General features: G+C 44.8%; 1 protein-coding gene across 13 annotated transcripts in view; it reads left to right on the top strand.

Moving 5' to 3' along the window:
* The window catches only part of NOD1 (nucleotide binding oligomerization domain containing 1), an 83,278-nt gene that overhangs the window by 25,373 nt on the left and 40,527 nt on the right, over positions 1-17,378 (top strand). For 9 of the 13 annotated variants that reach the window (XR_008956396.1, XM_057304404.1, XM_048212756.2 and 6 more), the window contains one exon: positions 16,976-17,065. The exons of 2 other annotated variants lie outside the window; for them this stretch is intronic. The gene's annotated coding sequence lies outside the window, so the exon portion shown is untranslated. Of the gene's footprint in view, positions 1-6; positions 2,354-16,975; positions 17,066-17,378 lie in introns of those variants that run through there. 2 more of the 13 variants (XM_048212750.2, XM_048212751.2) reach the window with 2 other exon arrangements.

Genomic DNA, 17,378 nt, shown 5'->3' with positions numbered 1-17,378 from the left:
TTTCAGTGAACTGTCATTTCGTTTAATGGGGACGGGGCCTTTTTGTCTGGGGGGATGGGGTTTTGAGTTGAAAGTCAAAGTTCCTTAGGACAAAATGTTGCGGAGAATGTTTCACTGACCTGTCTCAAAATGTCCTGAGATGCCCTGAAGATTAAAAAGGCTCCAAAGTGGGGCTCCTGGGTGGCTGAGTCAGTTAAGCATCTGACTCTTGGTTTCAGCTCAGGTCATGATCTCAGGGTCATGGGATCGAGCCCCATGTTCAGCTAGGAGTCGTCTTGGGTTTCTCTCTCTCTTTCTAGGTCTGCCCCTCCCTGCCCCATGTGTGCACATTCTCTCTTTCCCTCTCTCTAAAATAAATAAGTAAATCTTAAAAAAAAAAAACAACTCTAAAGTAACTTTATGCAAGTACGTATTCTTTTTCTGAGAAGTTAAAACATTGCAAATGAAAGTACTATGCAATCCTGGTGCTCTCCTTGCCTGTCCAGAAGTAATCGCTATTCTCAGAGTGTATCGTCTCCCAGAGATTCTTCTTTGCATTTATGTTTATACATGTATGCTTGTAGAAAATATATAGTGTTTTGTGTGTTTCTAGGACAGGCGAAATGGGCAAGTTCTATAAATGTTACCCTCTGTATTTCTTTCAGCAACTTGAGCTTTTCAGGTGATGCTATGTCTTGAAGATCTTTCTGTGTCAGTACATATAGCTCCGTAACGTTCTTTTTCATCTCTGATGGTGGCTCGTACCCGACCATCCTGACAGTCGTGGTGACGGTGGCCGGGGCCGTGGTGCAGTGGTTCTGGGACAAGTAACTGGGTGAAATGACACGATGTGGGGCCACCGCAGATGCGGCCGCCTCAGCCCCAATCAGTAGTATGCGTGACTTCCTTGTGTGCCTTTTTCCCTTTTTAAGATGTTAGTATTTTTTTCATAGGTGACTGTAAGCGAGAGGTAAGCGGAGAATGGTGTTTTATTTTAACTTACCTCTTGACTCAACAAATAGAGTCAATTTTATGGTACCTGAAAAACAGTTGTAGCGGCTTGTCATTACTACAGGTGGTCCTTTAATGTCATGGGGTCGTGCCTTAGAGAAAGGCTGTCTTGAGAATGAAGGGCGAGGGCTGTGATGTGCCTCCTGTTCCGCCTCCAGCCAGCTGTCTGGCCTGTGACGACGCACTTCACCCCTCTGGGCCTCAGTTTCCTAATGTGCTGAATGCTTTTCTTGCCCAAAAGCATGGTATCTGTCAGGCTGGGCTAGGTTACAGATAATCCCCAAATCTCAGCAGCTCAGACAACAGAGGTCTGTGTCTTGCTTGTACTGTGCCCATCACAACCTGGCAGGAGGCGGTCCTCACTGCTGTGACTTGTGGGCCCAGGCGGATGGAGCAGCCGCCATCTTGAAGGAGCTGGTCAGAGGGCCAGAGGAAGAGCAGTTGCACATTGACACCCGTGGGGACGAGACTGAGAGCTTCCTACCCAGAGTAACTCCTTCCACTTCCGTTCACATTTCATGAGTCAAAGCAAGTGACTTCAAGGGGGGAGGGAAGTGTAACCCTACCTTGTACCCAGGAAGAGAGTCCAAACTGTTTTTTTTAAAGATTTTATTTATTTATTTATTTAATTATTTTAAGATTTTATTTTATTTTTGTGAGAAAGCGAGAAAGAACACACAAGCAGGGGAGGGGCACAGGGAAAGGGAGAGGAAGAGGCAGGTTCTCTGCTGAGCAGGGCTCTTGATGTGGGGCTCGATCCCAGGACCCTGGAATCATGACCTGAGCCGAAGGCAGACGCTTAACTGACTGAACAACCCAGGTGCCCCTAAAAGATTTTTCTTAATTAATCTCTACACCCAACATGGGGCTTGAACTCACAACTCCGAGATCGGGAGTCGCGCGCTCCGCCGAATGAACCAGCCAGGCACTGAACGAGTCCAAACTGTTTAATGAGCCACCTACTTCTATCACTGTGTTATTTTGCAAGGAAGCAGGAGGAAAGTCTGTGAAACTGTCCCACAGTCAATGAAATCCTATCCCATATGCTGATCCTCCCTATGTATTTTCTTCCCCTGTGGCCTCCCACGTTTCCAGAGAGCAGCAGCCTGTTTGGAACTCACATTTTGAGACATGAGCAGAACTTGGCAGCAGGGGGCCAGGGGAGGGCCGTGGCAGGTGGCGACGGGGTCAGCATGGGTGCAGAGGCTCAGAGCGCTGGCCAGATTCCACAGCACCTGACGCCGGCAAAGCTGACTTTGGTTTGTTCGTGTTTGTTTCCCATCTCCGTGTGGAAAGTGTCCGAGGCAGAAATGCTTGCAGAATGGCCTGACTGCAGAGCTCGCCGTTGAGAACACTCGGGGTTGTAAGTCTAAGTTTGCCTCTGCTGCATTGTTAAAGAATGTTTGAAGCAACAGGCCTCAGATCCCTTAGGGATCTTATTTGCTATTGCAACACCAGTTTGTGGAAAGCTGTGTCATTTGTTCTGAAATCTCTTTCTTTCAGGCCCAGAGTGAAAGAGGATTCCCAGTAACTGGGCGTCTAAGAAAAGAGTGAAATCATGAGGCCCGTGTAGATGACGGGAAATGATTTTCTTGAGGTTTCTGGAAGCCAAATTCTGTCCTACTCATCCTGGGAGTTGACATTCATAGGAATACTGGGCCGGGTGAGCTCTGCACCCTGGCTTTGCCGGGTGATTCTGCACAGAGCAAAGCTGCTGCTGAGCGGACGTGTTTGCCAGCATCTAACTCACCGTCTGAGAGACAACACTGAGCCTCTCTCTGTTCAGAGGGGTTTATCATAAAGATGCACAGGATAGGGGGTGGCACCCCTGGGTGGCCGGGGAGACTGTGTCCCTCAGCAGTGGGCAGCCTTGACCGAGCACTTGTGTGCTGGGGTTATTGGGACTCTGTGTGTCTCACATTCCAACTCCTAGGGGACAGGGGCTCGAAGCACTTGTCCCGGTCACCCGCGGCCACAGAGGCTCTAGCGGGGTGGAGGGAAGCCCTGCGGGGAGCTGCAGGCTGGCGCTGTGGCCTCATTTCTCATTTGGTGTGCTCACCGCACTTGAAACCTCTTGTTCTGTCCATCTGTCCTGCCGGATTATAAACTCTGTGACTTTGGGAAGACAGTTAACCTCGTGTGCCTCAGTTTCCTCATTTGTAAGTCGGCGGTAACCATGGCCTCTCTGCCACCTAGTGTTGTCCTGAGAATTGAGTCAAATAATAGAGAAGATTAAATCAGGTGATCATTACTGAGTATTTACTCGATGCCTGGTCTAGGCACTTCGAATAGGAACTTGGTCCTTACAGCAACACTTTGAGGCGGGGACTGTCCCTGTGAGGAAACCGAGGCACAGAGAGGCTGGCTAACTTGCTAATGAGTGGTGGGCCCCTCAGCCTGGCTGGCTCCAGAGACCACATCTAGCCCTGTGTTACTGTCCCTCTCCTGGGGAGTGGAAAGCAGGAGCCGGATGCTGGGCCCCTAGTAAAGGGCTTACTCAGTGAGGGTCTTTCTGTGTCCTGCTGGGGCTACCACGCAGCACAGGGCTTGACCCCGAACCTCTGGAGAAGGACACAGGAGGCCGGCATCCTGGAGTCTTCCCAGTGCCCCTTCCCCACCTGGTCCCCTGTGGCCCTTCCGCGGGGCCCATCGGTGATAGCAGGTTGTCCTGCCGACTGGCCGCAGATGGGAGCGTCTGGATTTGCTGAGGTGGTTCAGGCAGGCAGGCCGGCCGAGCGGGGGCAGGTGTGACTCCTAGGTGTCGTCTTTGATCCTCTAGTTTGGCACGTGGAATGTCTCAGTTACGGGGCTTTAAAAGATCAGAGTGGCAGGTGGCTCTTGCTTTTCTTTATAAAATAGAAACCCAGGAAGTAAAGCATCTGTCAGAAACTAGCTTCTGCAGCTCGAAAGAGAAGGTGGTTCCCTGGCAACACAAGATCGTGGTAAAGGTGCAGCAGATGTATGTAGTGTGATGCCAGCAAGCAAAGATCAGTGTAGGCATAACTGCACGCAGAGCAAAGCAGAAAGGGAATACTCCAGAATGGTAACCGTGGTGTGGGTGATTTGGCTTTTTCTCTAATTTTTTTTTTTTTTTTTTTTTTTGGTGTGCATTTCCCAGAGCTTCCACAGTGAGCAGATAAATTGCTTTTATACTTGGGGAAAGTTATTATAAAAAGGAACATCTATGGAGATGAACATCCTTAGAAAGTGCTTTTTATCTTAGCATCTCAGTCACAAAGCACGCACATTTACTCTCAGGGTCCCTGGGGATAGTAGAGAGGGAAGAAAGCAGCAGCACTGGGCAAAACCCTCTTTAGAAAGTGAAACTGAGTGTGAGGGGAAGGGCCTCCCCGAGATTCCGGGACTGAAAGGGGAACAGGAGTCAGTCAGTGTCTGCACAGGAGTCCCGGCTGCTCCATCCCCAGGGAGGACTCCTTTCTAAGTGAATCCTTTCCCCGATCTGTCCCTGTGACTTCGTCGCATGCATTCTGACCGTGGGTGAGCCACAGCGCCCCACTTAGCCGCCCCCCCCCCCCACCTCACCTGCCTTCCCCAGACTTCTGGCTAATGAAGACCTCCCTCCGTTCTGGGCTTCCAAGTCCACCTCAGGCAGAAGTCTTCGCGTTGTTTCCTCCATTCTTCAGTTATTTTGTTTTCCTTGCCTTTGGTGGTCTGCCAGGTATCTGTTGATTAGGCTGTCTCTCTTATCTGTGAGCCCCCCCCCCCCATGGCAGGGTGACAGTGGCCTTTATGCACAAGGAGTGTAAATGAACAAAGGAATGACCCTGAGGTCTCTGCTCCCGGGCCGGCCTGCTTACCCTCACTCTGCTCTTCAGCCCGGGGGAGGGGGGCTGCTGACCCGTTTGCAGCAAGACTGCCTTGCAGCAGAGCTCTCTGGAAGGTGTGGCTTCGCACTACTCCTCACCTACTTGCCCTCCAGCTTCTGCTGGCAGCTGGCCGGTGAAGAGAGTGTGGTGGCAGCCAGAGAACCCAGGGACCTGCATTGACCATATGCTCGTTGTTCTAAATAAATTCCTGATCTTCGAGGAAAAGCTCTCAGTTTTGCATCACGGAATATGTTCGCTGCAGGGTTTTGATATGTGGCCTTTATTATGTTGACATGTGTTCCCTCTAAACCCACTTTGTTGAGAGAATTTTTGTTTTTCCCTTTTTTGGGGGGGTGGAGACCAGGGATGGTGGAGGGGGAGAGGGAGAGAGAGAATCTTAGGTAGAGAGAATCTTAGGGAGAGAATCTCCACGCTAGGTGTGGAGACAGATGCAGGGCTCCATCTCACAACCCTGAGATCATGACCTGAGCGGAAATCAAGAGTCAGACCCTTAACCGATTGAGCCACCCAGACACCCATGTTTTTCTTTTTTCTTTTTTTTTTCCTTAAAGATTTTACTTATTATTTGAGAGAGACATAGTGAGAGACAGCACAAGGAGGGGCACAAGCAGGGGGAGCAGCAGGCAGAGGGAGAAGCAGGCTCCCCGCTGAGCATGGAGCCCCATGCGGGTCTCGATTCCAGGACCCTGGGATCACGACCTGAGCAGAAGGCAGACCCTTAACTGACTGAGCCAGCCGGACACCCATGTTTTTCTTTTCTAATATATGCAAATAAGTCTATAAATTTCTGTGACTTCTTTAATTGTATCCCACAAATGTTGATATGTTGCATTTTCATTATCATACAGTTCAAAATATTTTTTCTTTTTTTTTTTTTTTTAAGATTTTATTTATTTATTTGACAGAGATAGAGACAGCCAGCGAGAGAGGGAACACAAGCAGGGGGAGTGGGAGAGGAAGAAGCAGGCTCATAGCGGAGGAGCCTGATGTGGGGCTCGATCCCAGAACGCTGGGATCATGCCCTGAGCCGAAGGCAGACGCTTAACCGCAGTGCCGCCCAGGCGCCCCCAAAATATTTTCTAATTTCTATTTCTTCTTTGACCAGTTGTTTGGGGATTTTCTAGGTATCTTCTTATTTTTGATTTCTAGCTTGATTCCACTATGGTCAGAGAATATATTCTGAATGATTTCAGTCCTTTAAGATGTGTTAAAAACTTGCCGGGCGCCTGGTTGGCTTAGTCGGTTAAGCATCTGCCTTCTACTCAGGTCATGATCTCAGGGTCCTAAGATGGAGCCCTTGGTGTTGGGCTTCCTGCTCAGCAGGGAGTCTGTTTCTCCCTCTCCCTCTGCCCCTACCCCCGCTCATGCTAGCTGTCTCTCAAATAAATGAATAAAATCTTTAAAAAAAAATGTGTTAAGAACTTGCTTTATGTCAATTTTGACTAATACTACACGTGCACTTAAAATGCTGGGCATTCTGTTGCTGTTGGTGTATGTTCTACAGAGGTCAGTCAGGAGACTTGTTATTCTGTTCAGATTCCCCATATTCTTACTGTTTGCTAATTTTTTGTTCTTTTTGTTCTCTCAGTTACTCTGAGGCATGTATTAAAGTCCCCCCTTGTGATTGTGGATTTGTCTAGTTCTCTTATGATTGTCAATTTTTGCTTTATTACTTTGAAAATGTTACTAGGTGCATACAAATTAAAATATTTGTATCATCCTTTAGAATTGATCATTTTATCATTCTGAAATGTTTTTCTATCTCTAGTAACATTTCTTCCCTTAAATTCTTTATATTTAATACAGCTATGCCAGCTCTTTTTTGGTGAGGGTATACCTCGTATTTCTCTTCCTATTTGGGGAAATCAATGAATTAATTAATTAAACCCCATCATTTAAGATGTGTCTCTTTAGGCGGCATGTAGTTTTTTTCTATCAAGTCTGCCAAACTAGGGGCACCTGGGTGGCTCAGTCGTTAAGCGTCTGCCTTCGGCTCAGGGCGTGATCCCAGAGTTCTCGGATCGGGCCCCACATCAGGCTCCTCTGCTGGAAGCCTGCTTCTTCCTCTCCCACTCCCCCTGCATGTGTTCCCTCTCTTGCTGGCTATCTGTCAAATAAATAAAATCTTAAAAAAAAAAAAAAAAAGTCTGCCAAACTAAGTTTTGTAATTGGTGTATTTAGGGCATTTACATGTAATGGGATTATTAATACATTTGGATTTGTATCTGTTGTCTGGTTTCTGTTCGTCTTGGCTGGTTTTTTGTTTTTTTTTACCTTTTTATCTCTCTGTCTTCTTTTAGAATTAAGTGTATTTATTATTCCATTTCCTCCTTCTATTGTCTTGTATGTATTTTACTATTTTTTTTTTAGTGGTTATCTTATAATAATTTGATCTTTGAATTATTACTGTCTAAAACGAAGTAATACTGGGGCAACCAGCTGGCTCAGTCACCGGAGCATATGACTCTTAATCTTGGGGTCGTGGGTTCAAGTCCCACGTTGGGGATAGAGCTTACTTAAAAAAACAAAACAAAGTCATACTTTTGCCTAGTATCAGAAAGTGCTTTGCCTTAGAACACTTTAAGTCCATTTATTCCCCTCCACGTTTTGTGATATTACTATTACACATGCTAGTTCTGTGTATATTTTAGACTCCACAAGATATTAGTATTATTTTGTTCAGTCAATACACATTTCTATTTACTCACATTAAACTTTGTTTCTCTCCTTTTGTTTTTGTCTTAGGATGATTTTTCTTCTACCTGCAAACCCCTCTCTATATACATACACACATATATGTGACCTATATATAGCACTTCAGTCAAGATAAAGGGTATTTCCATCTCCCAGAAATTTCCCTTGTTTCTCTATGCAGTCAGTTTCTCCTGTCTTCCGACCCCTCTACCCTAGGAAACCACTGCTCTGATTTCAGGGTCAGATTTCTAGACTTATATTAATGGAATCACATATCATGTACTCTTTGGAGTCTGGTTTCTCTTATGCAGCATAATATCTGTGATATTCATGGAGCATTTCATTCATATTACTGAATAGTGCTCTACTGTATGAATGTACCCCAATTTTTTGATCTACAGTTAGTCCATGAATAAATGGACTTAAAGTGTTCTAAGGCAAAGCACTTTCTGATACTAGGCAAAAGTATGACTTTGTTTTGTTTTTTTAAGTAAGCTCTATCCCCAACGTGGGACTTGAACCCACAACCCCGAGATTAAGAGTCATATGCTCCGGTGACTGTGATCTACAATTTTTTGATCACCTACAGTTGGCCTCTGTGGAAGTCCCAAGCTACTGTATCACAGCTAGAACTAGAAGAAACTTGTTTAAGAAAAACCAAACACAAAATTGTCAGAACCTCTGAATCTTTTCAGGAGGCAGGTTTCTAGGATGGGAAGTTACTAAATTGAACTTTTCACAGGCTCTTGATACATACTCTGAAATGAGTTCCCAGATGGTCTCCACCAGGATACATCCCTGCCCACAGTGTACGGAAGTCCCTGTCTCACTGTACTATCAATAGCATTTTTGACAAAAATGCTTTGACAAAAAATCGTTCTTATTTTTAGTCTTTTCCAGCGTGCAAAGCTTGAATTTATCTAGTCATTGAAAGGAATTGTACGCTGACTATAAACCAGTGGGTCCCATACTTATTTCCTTTCTGAGTTCACAGAACTGTCCGTGATCTCTCCTCTTTACCTGCCTCACTGACTTTCTGAGAAACCAATCTGAAGAGCCAGTTCAGAGTCCTTCCTGGCATCAGTCTTTTATTTATTTATTTATTTTCTCTGTGCAGTTTTTTATTTTATTTTTATTTTTTATTTTAATGTATTTTTATTATATGTTAGTCACCGTACAGTACATCCCCGGTTTCTGATGTAAGGCTCGATGATTCATTAGTTGTGTATAACACCCAGTGCACCATGCAATACGTGCCCTCCTTACTACCCATCACCAGTCTATCCCATTCCCCCACCCCTCTCCCATCTGAGGCCCTCAGTTTGTTTCTCAGAGTCCATAGTCTCTCATGCTTCATTCCCCTTCTGATTACCCCCCCCTTTCTTTATCCCTTTCTTCTCCTACCGATCTTCCTAGTTCTTATGTTCCATAGATGAGAGAAATCATATGATAGTTGTCTTTCTCTGCTTGACTTATTTCACTTAGCATTATCTCCTCCAGTGCCGTCCATGTTGTAGCCAATGTTGAGAATTTGTTCTTTTTGATGGCTGAGTAATATTCCATTGTATATATGGACCACAACTTCTTAATCCAGTCATCTGTTGAAGGGCATCTCGGTTCCTTCCACACTTTGGCTATTGTAGACAATGCTGCTATGAACATTGGGATGCACATGGCTCTTCTCTTCACTACGTCTCTATCTTTGGGGTAAACACCCAGTAGTGCAATGGCTGAGTCATAGGGTGGCTCAATTTTTAACTTTTTAAGGGACCTCCACACTGTTTTCCAGAGTGGCTGTACCAACCTGCATTCCCACCAACAATGTAGGAGGGATCTCCTTTCTCCACATCCTCTCCAACAATTGTGGTTTCTTGCCTTGTCTATTTTTGCCATTCTAACTGGCGTAAGGTGGTATCTTAGTGTGGTTTTGATTTGAATTTCCCTGATGGATAATGATTTTGAACATCTTTTCATGTGTCTGTTAGCCATTTGTATGTCTTCATTGGAGAAGTGTCTGTTCATATCTTCTGCCTATTTTTTGATTTGTTTATTTGTTTCTCGCATATTGAGTTTGAGAAGTTCTTTGTAGATCTTGGATACCAGTCTTTTATCTGTAGTGTCATTTGCAAATATCTTCTCCCATTCCGTGGGCTGCCTCTTAGTTTTTTTTTGACTGTTCCTTGGCTGTGCAGAAGCTTTTTATCTTGAAGTCCCACAAGTTCATTTTATCTTTTGTTTCTCTTGCTTTTGGAGATGTGTCATGAAAAAGGTTGCTTTGGCTGATGTCGTATAGGTTGCTGCCTATGTTCTCCTCTAGGATTTTGATGGATTCCTGTCTCACAGTGAGCTCTTTCATCCATTTGGAGTTTATCTTTGTGTATGGTGTGAGAGAGTGGTCAAGTTTCATTCTTTTGCATGTAGCTGCCCAATTTTCCCAGCACCACTTATTGAAGAGACTATCTTTATTCCACTGGATGTTTTTTCCTGCTTTGTCAAAGATTAGTTGCCCAAAGAGCTGAGGGTCCATTTCTGGGTTCTCTATTCTGTTCCATTGGTCTCTGTGTCTGTTTTTGTGCCAGTACCATGCTGTCTTTGTGATCACAGCTTTGTAGTACAGCTCGAAATCCGGCATTGTGATGCCCCCAGCTTTGTTTTTCCTTTTCAACAGTTCCTTGGCGATTCGGGGCCTTTTCTGGTTCCATACAAATTTAAGGACTGTTTGTTCCAATTCTTTGAAAAATGTCATCGGTATTTTGATCGGGATAGCATTGAAAGTGTAGATTGCTCTGGGTAGCATGGACATTTTAACTATGTTAATTCTTCCGATCCATGAGCATGGAATATCTTTCCATCTTTTTATGTCTTCCTCAATGTCTTTTAAGAGTGATTTATAGTTTCTAGAATAAAGGTCCTTTACGTCTCTGGTTAAGTTAATTCCAAGGTAACGTATGGTTTTTGGTGCTATTGTAAATGGGATGGATTCCCTGATTTCTCTTTCTTCGTTCTCGTTATTCGTGTACAGAAATGCAACTGATTTCTGAGCATTGATTTTGTATCCCACCACGTTACTGAATTGCTCTATAACTTCTAATAGTTTGGGAGTGGCTTCTTTTGGGTTTTCCATATAGAGTATCATGTCATCTGCGAAGAGAGACATTTTGACTTCTTCTTTGCCGATTTGGATACCTTTTTGTTGTCTGATTGCTGTTGCAAGGACTTCTAGTACTATGTTGAATAATAGTGGCGAGAGTGGGCATTCTTGTCGTGTTCCTGATCTTAAGGGAAAGGCTTCCAGCTTTTCCCCATTGAGAATAATATTTGCTGTAGGCTTTTCATAGATGGCTTTTATGAGATTGAGAAATGTACCCTCTACTCCTACACTCTGAAGGGTTTTAATCAGGAAAGGATGCTGTATTTTGTCAAATGCTTTTTCGGCATCGATTGAGAGGATCATATGGTTCCTGAGTCTTTTCTTGTTGATATGATGTATCACGCTGATTGATTTGTGAATATTGAACCACGCTTGCATCCCAGGTATGAATCCCACTTGATCGTGATGGATAATCCTTTTAATGTACTGTTGGATTCTATTAGCCAGGATCTTGTTGAGGATTTTGGTGTCCATATTCATTAGGGAAATCGGTCTGTAATTCTCCTTTTTGATGGGGTCTTTGCCTGGTTTGGGGATCAAGGTAATATTGGCCTCATAGAATGAGTTTGGTAGCTTTCCTTCTGTTTCTACTTTTTGAAATAGCTTTAGGAGAATAGGTACTATTTCTTCTTTGAATGTTTGGTAGAATTTCCCAGGAAAACTGTCCGGGCCTGAAGTTTTGTTTTTTGGAAGGTTGTTTATCACTGACTCAATCTCTTCATAATTAATTGGCCTGTTTAAAAAATCAATTTCTTCCTGTTTCAGTCTTGGTAGTTTATAGATTTCCAGGAAGGCCACCATCTCTTCCAGATTGCTTAATTTATTGGCATATAGCTGTTGATAAAAGTTTCTAATAATCCTTCCAATTTCATTGGTGTTGGTCGTGACCTCTCCTTTTTCATTCATAATTTTATTAATTTGGGTCCTTTATTCTTTTGGATAAGTCTTGCCAGCGGTTTGTCAATTTTATTAATTCTCTCAAAGAACCAGCTTCTAGTCCTGTTGATCTGCTCTACTGTACTTCTGGTTTTTAATTCATTGATTTCTGCTCTAATCTTGGTCAACTGCTTCCTCGTGCGTGGATTAGGCCTGTCCCTCTGTTGCTGTTCCAGCTTCTTGAGGTGAGAATATAAAAACTGCATTTTAGATTTTTCTATTCTTTTGAGTGAGGCTTGGATGGCTATGTATTTCCCCCTTAGGATTGCCTTTGCAGTATCCCATAGATTTTGGACCATTGTGTTTTCATTCTCGTTGGCCTCCATAAATTGTTTAAATTGATTTTTGATTTCCTGGTTTATTTAGTCATTCCTGAGCAGGATGGTTCTTAGTCTCCAGTGTTTGAGTTTCTTCCAAATTTTTCCTTGTGGTTGAGTTCCAATTTCAGAGCGTTGTGGTCTGAGAATATGCAGGGGATAATTTCAGTCTTTTGGTATCGGTTGAGACCTGTTTTGTGTCCCAGAACATCGTCTATTCTTGAGAATGTTCCATGGGCATTAGAATAGAATGAGTATTCTTTGGTTCTGGGGTGTAGTGTTCTATATATATCTATGAGGTCCAACTCGTTGAGTATGGCATTCAAAGCTCTTGTTTCTATGTTGGTTTTCTGCTCCGGTGCTCTGTCTATTGCTGATAGTGGAGTGTTGAGGTCCCCTACTATTAATGTATTTTTATCTACATGTCTCTTTATTCTGGTTAAGAGTTGGCTTGTGTATCTTGATGCTCCCCTGTTGGGGGCATATATATTTATAATTGTCATAGCCACTTGTTGGATACATCCTTTAAGAATAATATAGTGCCCTTCTGTGTCTCTAACTGTAGTCTTTAGTTTAAAATCCAATCTGTCTGATGTGAGAATTGCTACCCCAGCTTTCTTTTGAGGTCCATTGGCGTGAAAAATGGTATTCCATCCCTTTACTTTCAGTCTGAATGTATCTTTAGGTTCAAAATGAGTCTCTTGTAGACAGCAAATGGATGGGTCATGTCTTTTTATCCAGTCTGCAACCCTGTGGCGTTTTATGGGAGAATTTAGGCCATTTACATTGAGACTGATTACTGAGAGATATGATTTTAATGATGCCATGTTGCCAGTAAAGTCTTTGTTTCTATAGATTGTGACTTTCTGTTCTGTATCACTCTTGGGGCCTTTTTACTTTTATAGAACCCCCCTTAATATCTCCTGTAGGGCTGGTTTTGTGGTTACGAAATTGGTCAATGACTGGCGATTCTGAAAGGTCTTTATTTCTCCATCCATTCTGAATGACAGCCTTGCTGGATAGAGGATCCTTGGCTGCATGTTTTTCTCTGAAAGAGCTTTAAAAACGCCCCCCCAACCCTTTCTCTCATTCCAGGTCTGTGTAGACAGGTCTGACGTAATTCTGATACCTTTGCCTTGGTACGTGAGAAATTTCTTTGCCCTGGCCGCTTTCAATACTGTATCCTTGGATCTAATATTTGCGAATTGCACTATGACGTGACGTGGCGTAGGTTTGTCATGGTTGAGCTTGGGAGGGGTCCTCTCTGCCTCTTGAACACGAATGTTTGTTTCCCTCACTAGATTAGGGAAGTTTTCAGCTACAATTTGTTCAAATATCTCTTCTAGACCTCTGTTTTTCTCCACCCCCTCGGGGATGCCAATGATTCTGATATTGGAACGTTTCATTGAGTCAGTAATCTCCCGTAACCTACATTCCTGTGCATGTATTTTTTTGAGTCCAGATTCTATTTTAGTTTTTTCTTCTACTAACCCATCCTCCAATTTGCTGATTCGTTCTTCTGCCTCATTCACCCTGGCCATCAGAGCCTCTAGTTTTGACTGCATTTGGCTCATAGAATTTTAAATTTCTGCCAGATTCGCTCTCATTTCTGCCCTTAGAGATTCTATATTCTCATTGACATTTTTGTTATTTTTTTTTAAGTCTACACATCACCTTGACCATTGTTACTCTGAATTCCATTTCTGATAATTTGGTTATATCCATATCCATTAGTTCTGTGGCAGAGGCCACAGACTCATTGTCTTTTCTTTGCTGGCAGGGGGGACTTCTTCTCGTCATTCTGATGAGGAGAGGTTGCGGGGTTGTCCAGAGCCCAAATTATTGACCGGGACCCAGGCCGTGCGCCCTTGTTTTATAGGGATCTTAGGGATGTGGGCTTCTTGATTTCTCCACCTGCCTTCTGGAGGAGGGGCCTGTCACACCGATACTCAGGCAACCCTGTTTGGGTAGAGTCTCTGTGTCCCCTGTGAGGGGGGATAGGGATGGGCACACTGTGAGCCGGTGTTTCCAGGCTTTTGTTCTCTGGCAGCTTTCCCTGGCGGTTTGCTGTGCCTCTTCTGAGAGTCAGAGCTGCAGTGGCCGAATCTCAGCCTCTATCTCAGAACAGAGGGATCGCGGACCATTCTCCACTGATGTTCTGGCCACTTTCACTCTGCTTCTGTTGGTGCTGCTCAACCCTGCAGCGTCCCGGGATGTGAGCCCCACACCCGGCGTCCCTGCCCTCACTTCCAGGGCCAGCGCGTCTGTCCTTTGTGTTTCTAACACCGCCAGCTGCCAGCCACCCCGCGCGCTCTGGAGCTCCCGGTCTCAGTCTGGTTCCAGTGAGCGCACCGGAGCTCCGGTTTTCGGTCTGGTGGCGTGCATTACCCGGCTCACGGTCTCAGTCTGTTGTTTTGCGGGTGCCGTCCGCGAGCCCCGCCCGCTCTCCTGTGCAGGTGGCTACTGCTTCCCGGCGCCCGAGCGCGGAGTCTCCCTCCCCCTTCCGTTTATCTTCCGATATCTGTGCGCGGTTTCATGGCTCCCCGCTTCGTACCTCAATACTCAGCGCTGGAGATGTTCATTTGTAGAGATCCAGATGTATCTTCCTGCGTCTCAGGCTGGTTCCATGGATGTTCAGGCTGGTCTGGTACTTATCCAGCTCGACTCGGGGGACCGGCTGAAAAAGGGTTCCCCTACTCCTCCGCCATCTTAACTCCCTCCTGGCATCAGTCTTTTAGATGGCAGGGGGGATGGGGCAGGAGCTCTGATGTCTTCCTACCCCGGCTTCCAGTGGGGCTCTAAAGCTGCACTGTCCCGCGCAGTAGCCACTGGCCACGGGTGGCTGTTGAGCCCTTGATGTGTGGCTGGTCCATGTTGGGAGGGGCTGTGAGTGTAAAATGCACACTGATTTCAGAGCCCTCATACGAGAGAAATGAATGGAAGATGTTTCATTCTATATTGATTACGTATTGAAATAAGGTAGTTAGTATATTGGGTTAAACGGAACATTAGGAAAATTAATTTCATTTCTTTTTACTTTTAACGTGGCTACTAGAAAATCTTAGATTACACACATGGCTTGCATTTTATTTCTATTCAACAATCTACAGTGTTCTATAGCCTTACAGAGTTTCTCTCTCCTGTCTCTACTTCATTTTCCCTTTGAATGCCTGCCCTCTCGCTTTGTTTTCTTCAGAGAAGCTTCCCTTAGCCTTTCTCGGAGGCTCTGCAGACTTTATATTTAGTTCAGAAGATCAGATTGCAAGATGGGACCTAGGCACAGATCTCTATAAGGAGCCTAAGGCAGTGGATTGACCCTGGGGTTCTGTTACCTGGGAACTAAACCTCTCTGAGGGCAGATCAGAAAGCCGGGAAAAAAGAGGACGCATTGGGGGTACCATCTAACCCCTCAGTTCCCAAGGGGCTCCCTGCCCACCAATAGGCTCTACCCCCACTTGCCTTTGTCTCAAGAGATGGCTTTAGGTGGTAGACCAGCCCTCCCCTGATCTTTTCTCCTTCATTTCTCTGCTTCATCTTCCTCTTTTATTCTGCGATTGGTCTTGTTTTCTGGCCATCTCCATTGGCATAATGGATACTTTTGGTTGTTCCCTGGCCTTTCCTCACCGGGATCTCCACCTTCAGTCCTCTCTGCTCTACACCACTGCCCAGGGGGGGAACCCCAGCCATCGGAGCAGATTCAGCTCACCAAACCTGATTCCGGCCCAACCTTGGTCTTCTGTTTGCCTGGATGTGACAACTTGACCGTCTTCACTAGCCAGACCCACCTTTTACCAGGTGAAGACCATAATGGATCCCCTATCAGGGCCGGGAGATCCCTGGCTCTGTTTGGTAGTAACCAGATGCCCATGAAGTGAATTTCTCTGCGGTGCCCCAGGATATAGATTTGGTCTACCCTTGAATTCTGTTTCCCAGGGCAGGTTCAGCTTTCTGTTTCCTCTTGCACCATCTACGCCTTAAGTTCTCGCTGAATTGCGCTAATTCCGCAAATCTGATTAAATCTCAAACCAGGGCTTCGAAAATGAGAGAACCACAGCCTCCTTGCCAGCTGGCTGACACGTGATTTGTTGCTTGGCTTAGGTGGCCGTAAATCAGGAGACTGAAGTTTCTGCCTCGGATAGCAAGAGGGGGAGACGTCTGTGGGGTCAGTGCGGGCAGGCTGAGGGGAGAAATCACTGGTTTTGTGGGACTCCCAGGCTTGGAAGAGACAAGAGCTGTGAGTAAAACAGGACGGACGTGGATTAGGTTCGAACAGATGAAATGTAACACCCATTCCGGGCCTTCTTCTGGCACAGCAGCCGTGTCTGCGAAACACTGACCCATGAAGTAGACAGGCCCTTCCCCTCCAGTTCTCGCAGATGAAGGATCAGCGTAAAGAAGGTTGCAGTTTTGTGCTACTCTGTCTTTAACACCCTCAAATGCTTCTGCGAGCACACGGGCCTCAGACCTCGGACCTTTCCAGGCAGCACTGTTGAGGTGCAATACAATAGCCTGGGTTTATTTCCAGCGAATTTATTTTTGCGTTACTTTTTTATTTCTGGGAGATGATAGTTTTCATTTATAATGCTGATCTAAGGTTTCCTTTAAAATTAACCTGAGTTTTAAAATAGTCAATTTTCGGGGATTAGGGTGTGCACGTGCCGTGACGAGCACGGGTATCATACGGAAGTGTCGAATCACGGTAGTGTCCACGTGAAACATCACACTGTGTGTTAACTATACTGGAACTGCAACGAATGAAAAACAAAAAAATAAAACAGTCCCTCTAAAGCACTAAGTTAAGCAAATAAAGTATAGGTAGGACTCAATTATGGCCAAAAAAGATATACTTCTAAGTGAATATGTCGCCCAAATGACATTTAGAAAACATTGTCCTGAAGGAAGAAGGTACAGAGAGGACTCCAACGTCCTAGAGTTTTGGATTTAAACTATCCCGTCATCAATTTCATTTGTTCATTCACCATTCATTACGATAGTATTTTTAAAGAAACTTGTCTTTTTTTTTTTTTTGCAAATTCCAGAAAGAAATTGGAGATTGAAGATTTCCCAAGAGACAGTTGTTTTAAAATATTTTGATTCACTTCAAAGAATAATACTGGAAACTTAAAAAGGTATCATTAACCCCTAATTTTAATTTGATATTATCCACTGGTATCCCTTCAGAGAACAGTTTTCTTAAGTTGTGGTTCCTAAAATAGATCAGAAAGGAACTTTCAGGGATGGAAATGACTGGTTAGTTACTACTGTATTAGACATATGCTTGCCTCTTGGATGTTAACTCAGCCTTTTCCACTGTGGTCAGTTGTATGTCCCGCTTCACTCCACACATGGCCATTTTTCCTCCTTCATTCCCCAGGGTGCTTGGTAAAAGGCAAACTTTGCTGGAGGTGTGAGGATAGCTGGAGCAGGGGTGCGGGAAGGCCA

Source organism: Ursus arctos, unplaced genomic scaffold (genome assembly GCF_023065955.2).
Source record: "Ursus arctos isolate Adak ecotype North America unplaced genomic scaffold, UrsArc2.0 scaffold_3, whole genome shotgun sequence".
Classification (NCBI taxonomy): Eukaryota; Metazoa; Chordata; class Mammalia; order Carnivora; family Ursidae; genus Ursus; species Ursus arctos.
Note: the sequence above shows the minus strand (reverse complement) of the source record. Positions and strands in the feature narration are given on the sequence as shown.